Here is a 14,446-nt window from a genome sequence, read left to right as displayed (position 1 = left end):
TTTTTATTGGTTTACGTATTTTAAAATTTCAATATAAATTATTCTATTTATATTTTATTTTATATATATAAATAATTATTTATTTATATCTATATATTTTGTTCGCTAACGTGTTTTGTCCAATGAACAAAGTTAAATCTGAAACCTCAGAAGAATAACCCCTTCAAACTGAAACACATAATTATCTCTTAATTTTGTTATTTTCTATGTATAAACCTAGGGTAACTATAGTCCTTTTACAGGTTGAAATTCGTAGCTTTTATGACTAGAATATCCCTAGATTAATTAGAGTTAAGTGAGAGACCAGATTAGAATTTAACTGAAAGAAGGAAACTAAGAAACTTGAGGAACACGTTGCCATATTGTGACGTGGAATTCCATGTCATCGTGACGAGTAGGTGTCACATCGTTTGGAGGACGGTTTTCTTCTTCGTAGGACATCGACAGCTTATGGCAATGTTGTGTCTTCTCTCGTTGTGACGTCTGCAGCGTCTCAAAATTTTAGTTTTTGAATTGTTAAAATTTGTCAAGTAATTTATTTTGATTTAGTGGTTAAGCATTGTGAGTAGTGTGTATAAGGTTCTGGGTTCAAACCTTCTTCTTTCAAATTTTGTTAATTTTTTCCCAACCCCTGACTTTGGATATTAGAGTTGTATATTATTTTCACTCAATTAATGATAGAATGAGACTGTTGGTTCAATGGCAAGGTTTTAGCTTACCCTTTGGTCTTGTGTTAGAACTCCCATGAGTGTAAAGTGGAAATATTTTTATTCCCATACTTTGGGCGGCCCTTGTGTAGAGATTAGGTTAATTTCAAACTCTAGATAATTTGATAAGTTATCAGGAAATCTGGTTACTTGATATTATTTTCTTTTTAATTAAAATTAAAAGATTTCCCTAAAATTCTCCCACATTCATCACACGTTCCCCACTTCTTAATCATTATTCTATGTATCATCTAGATTTCGGCAGTTGGTGTTTTGATTGAGTAGATTGCACTTCAATTCTTATATAAGTATTGTAGGTCCTTCTTCCGCTATCAGGGTTTTTTCGTTATCTTTTTTGTTAAGTTGAAGATTGTGGTGTTATGTTCCTCGTTTTAATTGTGTTGGTTTGTTCTAGGTGAAGATCTCGAGATGTTTGACCTTCTAGCGATTTAGCTATTTCTGTTAGATGTTGATTTTGCAAGGGTAAGTGATTAAAGTTACAATTGGGGGCTGATACGGTTGTTTAGGCCTAGATTTTAACAATTGCGATCGAATTAATGACTTGGATTTAGCGTATCACTAATAATTCTTATGTTCTAAAATGTCAGTTTATGTACTAGAATTCTTCTTATGGTGTTTGCATTGAGAACCGATTAGGAGTGTAACGCAAAACCTGAAAAATAGTAAACGACGCAAAGCCAAAAAGTGGATTGTCGAAGTCAGACGACAGTGTGAAAGATCGTGTAAGCCACAAGACCGTGTGTCAGGCCGTATAGGCCACACAGGCGTGTGTTAGGCCATGTGGGCCACACGGGCTAGGCCAATTAGGTTATGTGGGCTATATGAGCGTGTGGGCCCAATTTTTTTTGTAAATTTAGTTAGGGCTGGATTTGAAGTGCTATTTGAGATTAGCCACTTCATAGGCTCAGATAAGTAATATGTATGATATATTGTTATGAAAACTGATATTCTGTCTCTGTTTAGATGACATCTGAAAGTATGATTTTATGTTCTGATGTGTTTAGCATGTGTAGCATGAATGTATCAGATATCTAAATAGTATTGCATGAGCATTCAGGTGGGGTATTGATAAAAGGGAAGAAGTGTTGGCAGTTTAATAATCTGCCTTATCTGGTAGTTAAGACCACATATCTGTTATGGTGGCATTGCCACACTTATCTGTTTTTGGCAACTTGCCTACACTATTCTGAAAAGTGACATTCGCTCACTTATAGGTGTGTGAGGTTGGATGAGTATTTAATACCCTAACTGGTGCGTAGTGGGGATAGGATATGATTCTGTATTTGAGTATGCATCTAATTTTGTATCTGATCATGCATCCAATTCTATATGTGAACATCAATTGTATATATTTGTTATTTTATATGCATCTGATCTGTCATGTGAGTTGAGTTATACACTGAGCTCGAAAGCTCACCCTTTTGTTTAATTCTCTCAAATAATTAGCAAACCTAGGAGCGGACGATATGCAAGAGCTAGGAATAGGATTATTTTGATAAAGTGGTTTAAATGGACTATATATTAATTTGGACTTTTCATACTTTTAAACTGTAAATTGTTTTGGACTTTACTTTCGTTTTAGCATATTTTTCCAATTTAAAAAGTACTAAATTTCTATATGTAAAATGATTTGTTGTAAACAAAACCACGGTTTTTAAAACCTTATAGCTTAACAAATTTCATTGCAAAACGTTATAATCACATTAAAGTATTCTTGTAATAAAGTAATGATTTTAACAAGAATTTTTCCTAAAACTGAAAATGATTTATCAATGTGAATATTGTTTAAATCGCATTATTTCAAAGTAAATCTTTAAGTTTTCAAGCAAATTAAAATAACTCGCCAGAATTCGACCATAATGTTCAAGCCAAGAATATTACAACATCACTCCTTATTTTGATGAAATATGAGATATACACCACAAATTAATTTATAGAGTAAAGCTCCATAAACATTGATTAAGTGTGTAAACATTTCTTATGTTTTTTTCTTCTTTATCAATTTTTTTTTCTTGATGGTATTAGATTTGACATTTACAACTTTTAAGAATTTGAATTTAATATTAATTATTTGAATTTAACAAAACAACCGAAATTTACTTTAAAAATAAATCAATTCTTTTTTCTATTAAAAAACAATCATTTTCCTTGTATCATAAAAACAAACATATTAAAAAAATTTGGAGCAAAACAAAATGTAATTGAGGACCACTTTTTCCAATGTAATTGGAACCTTATATTTTTTTGTTCTAATGTAGTTGAGGGCCACTTGTTCCAATGTAATTATTCAAACTTTATATATATATAATACGATTTCTATATTTTTTATATCAATTTTATAATTTATGAATATTAATTTTTTTAAGATCTATAATTGTCTTTCAATAATATTATTTACAATCAATCATATCATAGTAGTGAAATTAGCATGCCAAAACAATATTTGTATAAGCAATGTAAAATTACAATTAAATTACTATGTCAGTTGACAAATAATTTTTGAAGTTAAATGTATTATTTCATAACACTGATTTCTCAAGGCAACCACTTATGTCTGGTTGTTTGTCTAGGTAGATATTATGAATCTGCTATCTACCTATGAGAAACTTTCAGAAATTCATAAATTGAGATAGAAATCGTAATCCACCTGGGTGTATTTATTTATAAGAAAATAGAGTTGTGTGGCTTGAATTCCATTTAATTCGACTTGAAAAGTTCGAGGTGCAACTCTCTTATTAAAGAAACAAATAGAGAAACAAATTAGACATTGATTATAATGAGGTTGTTTAACCCTTAAAATGTATATAGTCGAAAACTTATTGATTAGTGAATTTTTCCCCTCTGCGCATGGTTTTTCCCAATAAAGGTTTTTCACGTAAAATCAGCGTGTTCTTATTTATTGTTTTACGATCATTCCTACTGCCATTATCAACGTATAGTATAATAAAAAATAATCATCATAAAAAAAAAGCTTTAAAAAAAGCATCACCAAACATAAGCCTAAGGTAGTGCTTGGTACTTTCTCATGTTATAGAATGTGATTCTTTTGGAATGTATTTGGTGAGAATGTGATTGCAAAGAAAATTACTTTACATCGTTTGATATACATTGGAAGGTATTAATTAAAATACGAGGAAATTTTTAATTTTTAAATTTATAATATTAATTAAAAGGAAATTTATTACAAATTTGAGCTAAATAGGCAAAATATGTCGACTTTTTTTACTTGGCCAAATAGGTCCTTTTTTTAAGATTTAAGGAAATAAGCAGATTTTGGCGAGAGTGTGTAAAAACGGGTCAAGCCGGATGAGCTTTCGTGCCAACTGTGCAAAAAGCTCGTCTAGCCACCCAGCTAGACGAGTTTTCCTTGACATGTTAGTAGAAAGCGCGCTCAGCTGGATGCGCTTTGACACTCTCTCCAAAATTGACCTATTTTCCTGAATCCTGAAAATAAACTGTCTATTTGACCAATTAAAAAAAATTGGCATATATTACCTATTTAGCTTTAAATTTGTTCTACATATATTTTCTAAATATAATAAGGCACACATACTTGTTTTGGAATAAATTTTAAAAAAAATTATAGATATAATACTTGCGAAGAATCTTTTGAAGCTATAAAGAAAATCAAGTAATAGGAGTTCAAGAAAAAGAAAGGAGGCAATAGCTACTTCTTCTTCTTCTTTTTAAAGTTTATTAGTAGACAACAACTAAAAATCAATACAAAATAGGGTTAAGTTTGTCTTAATATTATTTTTAACTTTCTAATCTATATGAGAAAGTAACATTCATACATTTTATCATGAGAATCACATTGCTATGTTCATGAGAAAGTAACTCCTAACGAAAAATTAAATTCCAACGAAAATAAATAAAATTTGAGATATCAAACATTAAAATGCTTTCAAACTGCTTAAATTTTTAAGAAAGTAACTATATGTTAAGTGTCTATCCTTTAACTCTATATTATAATAAATCCAATAAATAACCCACTTTTCTAATGGGCTAATAATTTGACTCAATTATCCAAACTAAAAAAATTTCTTTGTATTCTATTTATCATGAAATTACTAACCTTGAAAATTATTAACATTTGTTTGATTTGAATTTTTGCTCTTAAGATAAAAAAAAAATTAGCAACTATTTCGAGCCATGTTTTATTTTGTTTAATCTCTAATTAGTTTTCATTTTTAAAATAAAAAATCAAGTATTTTATTTCTAAACGAGTGAAAAGATTATTTAAAATATACAATTTTTTGAAATTTAGAAATAAAATTCAATTCGAATAGTCTGTAAATATTATTCAATTTGATTTTAGTTATTTTTTTAAACAATCTGGTTATAGGTTTTAGTTATATTTGTTCTTTTTGAGGCAATATCTAAAACTACCCATAGCTCCTCTCCAACCCATTAATAGGAGAGGAATACATTTCAGCGCATTCAAACCCACATCCTCCTGCAGTGGTAATAATATCTATACCAATTGAGTTAAGACTCAATCGACGATTTTAGTTCAATTTTAAAAATAAAAATATTTCGCAATTTACATTAGCCACAATTTTTTTTTCCAAAACGAAGTCGGTGTCACTATAAGATTACCAAGTTTAATGTAATACAAGTAATGATAGAAAAAGATGTATATAAGCTTTGCTTATTTATATTATTATATTGAGTAAATTAAATAATTAGACATTCAACTTTTATAAATTTTTATTTTGGGCATCAAAAAAAGTTTACAATATGAGTACTATTATTACATGCTTTTATTGCCATTACATACACTCATTTTAATCATCTAATTTTAGTAAGAGCTAGTTTAACATTGCTTCTAAGAAGCATTTTTGGGATAAAAACATTACTAAATAAGAGGCTTTTGAGCTTTTCAAAAGTGTTTTGGGGATAAAAAAATCTTTGCAAAAACACTTTTTTAACCAAAAGCAAAAGTAAAAAATTTTAGCTTTTACTCAAAAGTACTTTTTAGTCTAGAAAATTTTTGAGAAGCAATGGTAAACTAAGCCTAAGTTTTTATTTTGGTCACTTATTTTATTTTTTCAATTTCTTTTAATTTTTTAAGTAATTGAGTCACAAGTGATGTTGGGTGGTTTGTTGCTGGTCTAGGTTGGGAAGTGGTTGCTGACTAGATTGTGGTGGTTGTTGGGGCTATGTTTGGGTTGAAGGGAATTCTAGGTTTTGGTTGGTTGTTCAAGGATAACATTAGAAGAATGAGCCATGTTGGTTCAATCTACAGTTATCGTACCAATTGTTGATACAAGTATTCAACAAACAGGAAGCGATGGTGGAGACAGGAGTTCTGGTTCACCTATGACAAGTAGAAAGTTAGGATTCAAGTGTTTAAGAAGAAAGAGGGAAAAGGAGAAGGAAATTGGGTTTATACTTAGATTTTCTTAGGGAAGAAGGAGGTCCTTAGTCACTGGTGCTTTAGAATATATATATATAAGGGGTCAACCCTTGTCCTCTAGTGCCACGTAGCCAATAGTATGGGGGTAGACATGATCACATGGTCGACCAAGTAATAGGGTCGTTACGGGTCAATTGTCGCCGTATAGTATATTGTTTGATCTTGCATTGAAATTTTTCTTTCTAGTGATGTATGAGGTTGTTGTATCTCAATGGTCTCAACAAAGGGTACGCATTGAGTGGTCTAAAAGTGATCCTCACGGGGATGCATAACAAAGGGTTCCTTACAGGCTGTTCTCGGCAAGGGATCATTGTAGACAGATCACTAGGGGTGGTTTTCAGTGAGGAGTTGTATGCAAACCGTTCTCAGCAGAAGGTCATCTATGAATTATTTTATTTTTGCCACGTGTCCATTTATTATAAAAATATAACAACTTTTAACCATAAAACAAATAATATTGTTTTAGTATTGAGGAAAGTAACAAAATTCCTTTCCTTAAGGTGAAATTAACAAAATTCTTAGCACTATACATACTATGAAAAAGAAAGTGATGATTAATAATTGAACATTAAAACAAAAGATAAATAAAGGAGTTTTCTTTTCCAACATACGTGGGGAAAACACATTGGAAAAGTTAAAGTTGTAATCGAATGAAATCGAATCAGCAAACTCATGCGAACCATGTGTCTATGAACATCAAAACAATGATTCTAAGTCTCAATTTGGGAAACTAATTAATAAGCAAGAGAAAATATTACAAAAAGTAAACGCAATATCAATTAAATATATATATTTGATTGTACAAATCATCATTAAATAAATAAAAATAATTTCCTTTAAACATAATTAAATATAAATAAATATTAAAGTTTTAAACCCTAAACCGTAAATTGTTTAAAACTTTGAATTTAAGGGTTATTAATATTTGTTTATAATACTTGTAATTAATATTTAATTATGTTTAAATACTATTATCGGTATTTATTTATACATCTTCGATAATTTTTTGTTCTATGTAATGATGAAGTATCATGATACTATATTGATTGATGATGCATGAGACTCATGCATAAAACGCGCATCAAATATTATTATTTCTTAAAAAATTATTATATGCTTATAGTTTTTAGGGTAATAATAGGTCGGTTTGGTAATAATAATAAAAAAGCTTATCGATCTCATATTTTAACCGATTAACTAATTTAACATTAATTAGTTCGACAGGTAACTCGGTTAAACAAATATTTATTTTTCTCTTGTTTCTGGTTTTAGTCATAAAATTTATAACAGATAATCAACCCATTTAACTTTCTTTCTTTTTTTTGTACAAAGATTATTTAAATTCAGACTAATTTTAAGATAAATGAACACCTAATCAATAAGTCACAATTTGGAATTCACATTTAACCTATTTTAAGTGTACACAAAACTGAATTAACCATCATAATAAATTTGATTGAATCAACTTGACTGAAAACTATACGTGAAGTCAATTTAAACTGATTTTTGCTCACCACTAATATTTTACACATGGAGTGAGATTAAATAAGCCAGCAATAAAGTTGTTATTATTTTCTTTTTTTTGGATGGAGATAAAAAAAAATGGTGAAGTCTTGAAACAAAGAAAGCGACAACGTGATGGTGGGTTATATCGAATCTTCTATGTTGCAAATTTTGCAATGGTCTTGAAATGGAAAAATTGACCTTGGTGGAAATTATTTTCAAGCACTGTAAATTGATTACCTTTTGCCTAATTTGGGGCATCTCTCTCTCTTTGTGTCTCTTAGGGCTGCTTTATATAGATAAGCTAGAATTTCAAAGCTTGCAAATCAGTCACCTCTTCTTTTTGGAAAAAACCACTGGCTTAAGACCATGTGTTGATGGCATTATGACAATGTGGTTAACCCCTGAATTTATTGGTCAAAGTTTTCTATTAGTCCTTTTGCTATGTATAAGATATACATTTAGTCCCTATTTTCCAATTTAATCAATTTTAATCTCTATATTTTTTGAGTTTTGTGATTTCAGTCTTGATACAAATGGCACCTGTTAAATTCATTAATTGACTTTTTTTGTATGTAATATGTAGAAATAGTAAACTAACATAATATTATACAAATGATAATATATTGTATAAGATTTTGAAAAATAGTAGAATTTAATAAATTTTAACAATTACTGTTTGGCCAGTTTTGAAATTTCAAAAATCAAAAAATACAAAAATTTAAAATGATCAAATTAAAATACATGAACTAAATCCATAACTTACACATAATATAAGGATTAATAACAAATTTTAATTGAATTTATTCTACCTTTGTTTGCAAATTAACAAGAGGCGTACGACACCAAAGCTTCTTGATAGTGATGGTATTTAACTTTTAGGATCCAATATAAGCTTAAAAGTTGCTTCAATATAGATATGCACTAATGATTTCTACCATAATCCCTTTTTTTTCATAAGCATACTTTTAAGTGTGAGAGGGTTATAGAATATCTCATCGGTTTCATAAAACATTAAAAGTGATATTTACAAATAATTCAAAAAATGAGAGTACATTTAATTTTAGATACAAAATATGTCACCGGTCTCATAATGAGATGAAAGCGATACATATCACATATTAAAAGAGATTACCGGTGAAATTTAAACCTTAATAGCTACCAAAATGTTAATAAGTATTGAGTCAAATGGACAAAGCTTTGGTAAGTGATAATTTCATAAATTTTACAGTTGTTATAATAAACGTCGGTAATGGTGGTAAAACGATCATAAAGTAATAAGAAAAGAAAATTAAGAATACACAGATTTTATGTGGAATTCCTTTCGGGGAAAAAATAATGAGCAAATGAGGAGAAATTCACCAATGTTGAAAGACGAATGATACAAGAGGAGTTTTAACTACATCTATTTAAAGGTTGAAAAATCCTATTTTAATCAAAGTCAAATAGAAGACGAATAGTTCTATACTGATTCAACTTTAGCCCCCACAGATCCTCTTATTTCTTCAACAACTAACGAAATTCCAATCACACAATCTCTAACAACGACATTATTTGCTTAGTTGTTTCATTCATCAGCATGACATCTGCAATGTGTCAGAGCAATGATGGAATGAAGTGGAAGAAATAGTGCATATATTTGGCTATGGTTTTTTAGGGTGGAGGAGAGCCCATCCTTAACAAATCATATGTTGAAATAATTGAAAAAATGAACCCCAAAAAGCTGAGGAGGATGGATTCTGAGTGCCGTACTAGTGTGGCCTTTCTCTCTTTGGCCAAGCTTGGAATGAAATCTAATTGAAGATTTGTGAATCTTTTATTACCTCTTCGAAGGTCACCCTATTATAATAAAAATAAAAATAATGTGGTCCATCAATTGTAAACATGGGCATGATTGCAAGCATGGAGAATAATTTGAAGCACTCTCATCATCCCATGCCGATTTTATTTTGGATCCTTTCAGATACAAATTTGTAAATAACATCTTATAGAAAAGATGATGAATAAATTGAATTGTGTTTTTCCCAATCTCTGGCCGCAATGTTCTTGCTTATCAATTTAATCCCATAAAAAATGAAAGGATGTTATTCCCCTTAGTGATGTGTTAACCAAAATCTTTATAATGCATTGATGCATATCCTCTATCTCAAAATTAAATATTATATCACTTTATAGACAAAGACTTGGGACAAATCACCAGATATAAGAAGTTATTATTAAGATCCGATAATTTAGATTAACAGGTTTATTGATATACAATCTCAACAGAAATCAGAATGGAGAGGAAGTTTTAAGAAGTTGAGAGGAAGAACCAAAAAAATGTTTTCTGGAGTCCCCTCTCCCAAATAAGGGTTATTTAAATCATGGATTAACCATGGGTTTTCGAGTCAGATCATCGGGCTATTACATATTTCATTATAATTGTATAACAAGGTTAAATTCTATTATTAATATTGTATTATGCATAATTTGATGTCATCAAATTCATTAACTAAAATATCATGGTTTTTCTGTGAGTATGACATGAAAATAATAACCTAACATATCACTGCACATATAATAATATATTTGCAACATAAAATTTTGAAAATAAAAAGAATCTAACTTAATAAAACTTAACAACTGCCATTTAGGTTAATACTGAAATTTTAAAATTATGCATATTATAGGGACTAAATCAATAAGTCGTGAATATTATAGAAACCGTTATTAAACTATTCCCACATGTGCTTAATTACATTGTACCAGCTAATTACTACTTAGTAACTATATATGTCGATATTAGTCAGTCCAAGGACACCATTATATGGTCAATAATTTGGCATTTTGGATGGTACAAATTTGAAACTTCAAAAAGTTTGTTGGGTGTTTCAAATAAATCGGTAAAAGCCAAACAAGTTTTTTTTTTTATGGATTTAGGTCAAAGACTGCCTATAATTAGTATCCTCAATTTCTTGATATTACAAAAACTGGGGGTCGACGAAGTTAAGCTATGGAAAATGGTGGTCATAGGTAAATTGAAATGCGACATGCAGCAAATTTGATGGAATTATATTAAATACCAGACAAGAGATACTGCCTGAATTTATTGGTTGACGTCAAAAGAGATTTTGGAATTTGCACCCGATGCCAGGTTTAATTTGGTATGTGGGGGTGGTTTGGGGTTAATTACTTCTTTTTTTAGTAGAGAGTGTGGGTAGGGTTCTTCGTATAGAGAAGGTATCAATTGAAGACAAAAGTAGTAATGGGATCATAAAATTTGAATCAATCTATGGATTTCGAATTCATCCATTTTATTTGGAGTAATTTTTTATTTTGAAAGTTGGATGTGGGGTGAGATGAAATGCGATGGGTTAGATTTTTTCTTTTAGATATTAGGTATAGAACGGTTATGATAATTATCAACTCTATGTTAACTCGCTCCACTGTATCAAATTCTCATTTTATTCTTGCATATATTGGGACCACAACTTTTTTAAAAATATTTTTTAAGTCCTTGTATTTTTAGTATATTTGAAATTTAGTCTTTTTATTTTTATTTTAATAAATTTAGTCCATTTATTTTTCAGATTTTAAAATGCAAGTTCAATTGTTAATACCGTTAAAAATCTTTTATTATATTCAAGTTTATTACAATATCATTTTTTAGATACATGGCTACCAAGTGAGTACTTTTTGTTATTTCAAAATGTCACAACAACAAATTTAATGATGTTAACAATTAGACCTAAAATTTGAAATCTGAAAAAGTAGTAAGATTAAATTATTGGAAATTAAAGTATAGAAACTAAATTCTAAATTTATGAAAACTACAGGGACTTATAGCATATTTTAACCTATTTTAAATAAAATTTTCTACCATTTTAGTTTTAAGAGAAAGAAATTAAAATGCTTTATTCATTATTAATTTTGGGTTAAAAAGCAAATTTACCATCATGTAAGTAAATATTAAAATTTGTCACTATAATTTATTTTAATTGATGTTTTCCGTCATACTTTGAAAATTTAGATAAATTTACCAATTAATTTTGTGATTAAATTTTGCCACTAAACTTTAAATTTTATTGAAATTTCACCAATATTGATTTTTTAATTAAATTTTACTACCCCATTAATTTTGATATTTGAAAACAAAATTTAACAACAAAATATTCTTTCAAATATTTTATTTTAATAGTTAACATTAAGTTAGAGCAAACTACAAAAATAGTCACTCAACTATTAAAGATTCTCATTTTAGGCACTTAAAATATAAAGTTTACAATTTAGGCACCAACTTTATATAGTTCGTTCATTTTGATCAGTCCAGTTACAAACTCTAACAGAAACTTTATATGGCAATTTTTTGACGCATAGACCAATCATTAGATGTCATATGACACAATTTATCATGTCATAAGTATTGCATACGACTTTAAAGGACTAAATATAATTTTCCCAATACTAATTAATAACCAAAATAATAATAATAATAATAATTAAAAAGTTGGAAAGAACTCAGAAATCCAACCTCATCTTCTTACTCAAATTTTAATTTAGAATTTGAAAAAACAAAAACAATACTACAGCTGATGTTGATTACTATTTCACTAACTGAACCCAAATTATCCTTAATCTCACTATTAATTTTTAGTTTTAAAAATTAGAAGACATTTTTATAATGTATTTGTGTAATTAAATCCTCCAAGGACTAAAAATTTAAAATTATTACAACACTGAAAAAGAAATAGTCTTCATTTGCCATAAAATAAGAAATCTGCCAGAATTCTAATAAGACCTTAAAATCCAGTTAACTCGCTCTTCTTTGTTACAAAAGAAAAAAAAATGGTAAACTGTAAAAATAATCACTTTTGTTTGCCGCAAATTACATATTAGTCACTTCTGTTTGAAATGTTACGTTTTAATCACTTACATTATCGTTTTGGTACGAAGTGGTTACTCTATCATTAAGCTCATTTACCTCCCTAACCGCGGTCCTACGTGGCAGTCTAAATTAAATTTATTCTAGCAACTGGACACCCAAGTTGTCATTTAAAACTCATTTGGATCGCCACGTAGGGCTATTGTTAGGGAGGTAATTGAGTTTAACAGTAGAGTGACCACTTCGTAACAAAACGATAACTTAAGTGACTAATAAGTAATCTAAGGCAAACAAAAGTGACTATTTTTGTAGTTTACCCAAGAAAAAGAAAAACAAAACTAAGGAAAAAAATAGTCATAAATTTCTCAAAATGTGCAATGAAATAGAACTTTCTCAGCATTAACAGATCGCATGATCAATGGTGAAAGAACCCATTATTGACAAATGTGAAATTTTCATCAAAATGGGAATTAGTGAATTACCAGATGGGAAATGGTCCAATCCAACATTATTAGGCGAACTCGTTGCTGAAGTAACCGCAGCAGCAACACCTTCACTAATCTGATCATCACATGTTCGAAATCAAATTCTAGGTTCAAATTTGAGGAAGAAGGAGGTTTGGATGTCTTATTTTTTTTCCAATCTTTACTTTTATTTTGATTAATAATTAGTATTAGAAAAATTACATTTTAGTCTTTTAAAGTAGTATGCAATACTTATGATATGGTAAATTGTGTTATGCGGCATCCAATGATTGGTCTATGTGTCAAAAAAAAATGTCATATAAAATTTTCATTAGAGTTTGTAACGAGAGTAACCAAAATGAATAAACTATATAATGTAGGTACCTAAATTATAAACTTTTTGTTTTAAATGCCTAAAATGAAAATTTTTTATAATTGGGAGTTTACCCTAAAAATTAATAAATTAAATACTTGAAAAATATATAAATATATATATAAAGTAAAATAAGTTTATGTCTGTGTAAAATAATTGTTTCTATTAATTTTAATATTATATTAATTAACTTATTATCAAGGGAAAAGTTAGAAAATTATTTTAAGGGTCGAAATTAAACTATAATTTTTATTATCGTAAAAATGTAATTTTATTAATTTAATAGCCTATATTTTTATAATTTTTAAAAAAGTTAGAAAATTATTTTAAGGGTCGAAATTAAACTATAATTTTTATTATCGTAAAAATGTAATTTTATTAATTTAATAGCCTATATTTTTATAATTTTTAAATGATTAAATTATTTTTAATTTTTTTAAGAGAATCAAAATATAAATTTATCATTATTAATTTAAAATTTTAAAAACTTTAAAAGATTTAAATGAATTTTGTTTTTATTTTAGGGGAGTCGCCCCTAGGCCCTAGCTGGTCCCGGTCAACTATTAAACTAAGGTACAAAATTGGTTGAAAAAGAAAAAACTAAGATATAAAATAATTTTTATTAAGTGTTTGAATTATTACATAATAGTAATTAATTTGGTTACCGACATGTCGACTGATAAGACTGCTTGATTTTGAAATATTCCTCCACATACTTTCTTGATCTTTCTAATCAATTTTCTAGCACATTTTTATGGCTAATAAATAATTTCATTTGCTCAAATAATTAGGGCAAAGCTTAAATAATAAACACGATTAACACAATTTGAACTTAAGTCACATTTGAGACTATAAAGACTATTGATCATTAGGCCATTATATAAGGTTTTGAAATTATATTGAATATATGGGCATTGCATGTAATTGTTGAATTCGAAGCTTAATATTCAATAATGATTGATTCTTCGATGCTATTTAATTTTTTTTATATCTATTTTTTTATATGATACTTAGAATTATTCCTAATTTTTCCTCAATTCATAAATAAGAGGATAATGCGTTTTAATGCACTCGAACTTACGTTCTCCTATATTAGCA

The sequence above is a fragment of the Gossypium hirsutum genome, chromosome A13, assembly GCF_007990345.1.
Source record: "Gossypium hirsutum isolate 1008001.06 chromosome A13, Gossypium_hirsutum_v2.1, whole genome shotgun sequence".
Taxonomy (NCBI): Eukaryota; Viridiplantae; Streptophyta; class Magnoliopsida; order Malvales; family Malvaceae; genus Gossypium; species Gossypium hirsutum.
This window is presented reverse-complemented; position numbering follows the sequence as displayed.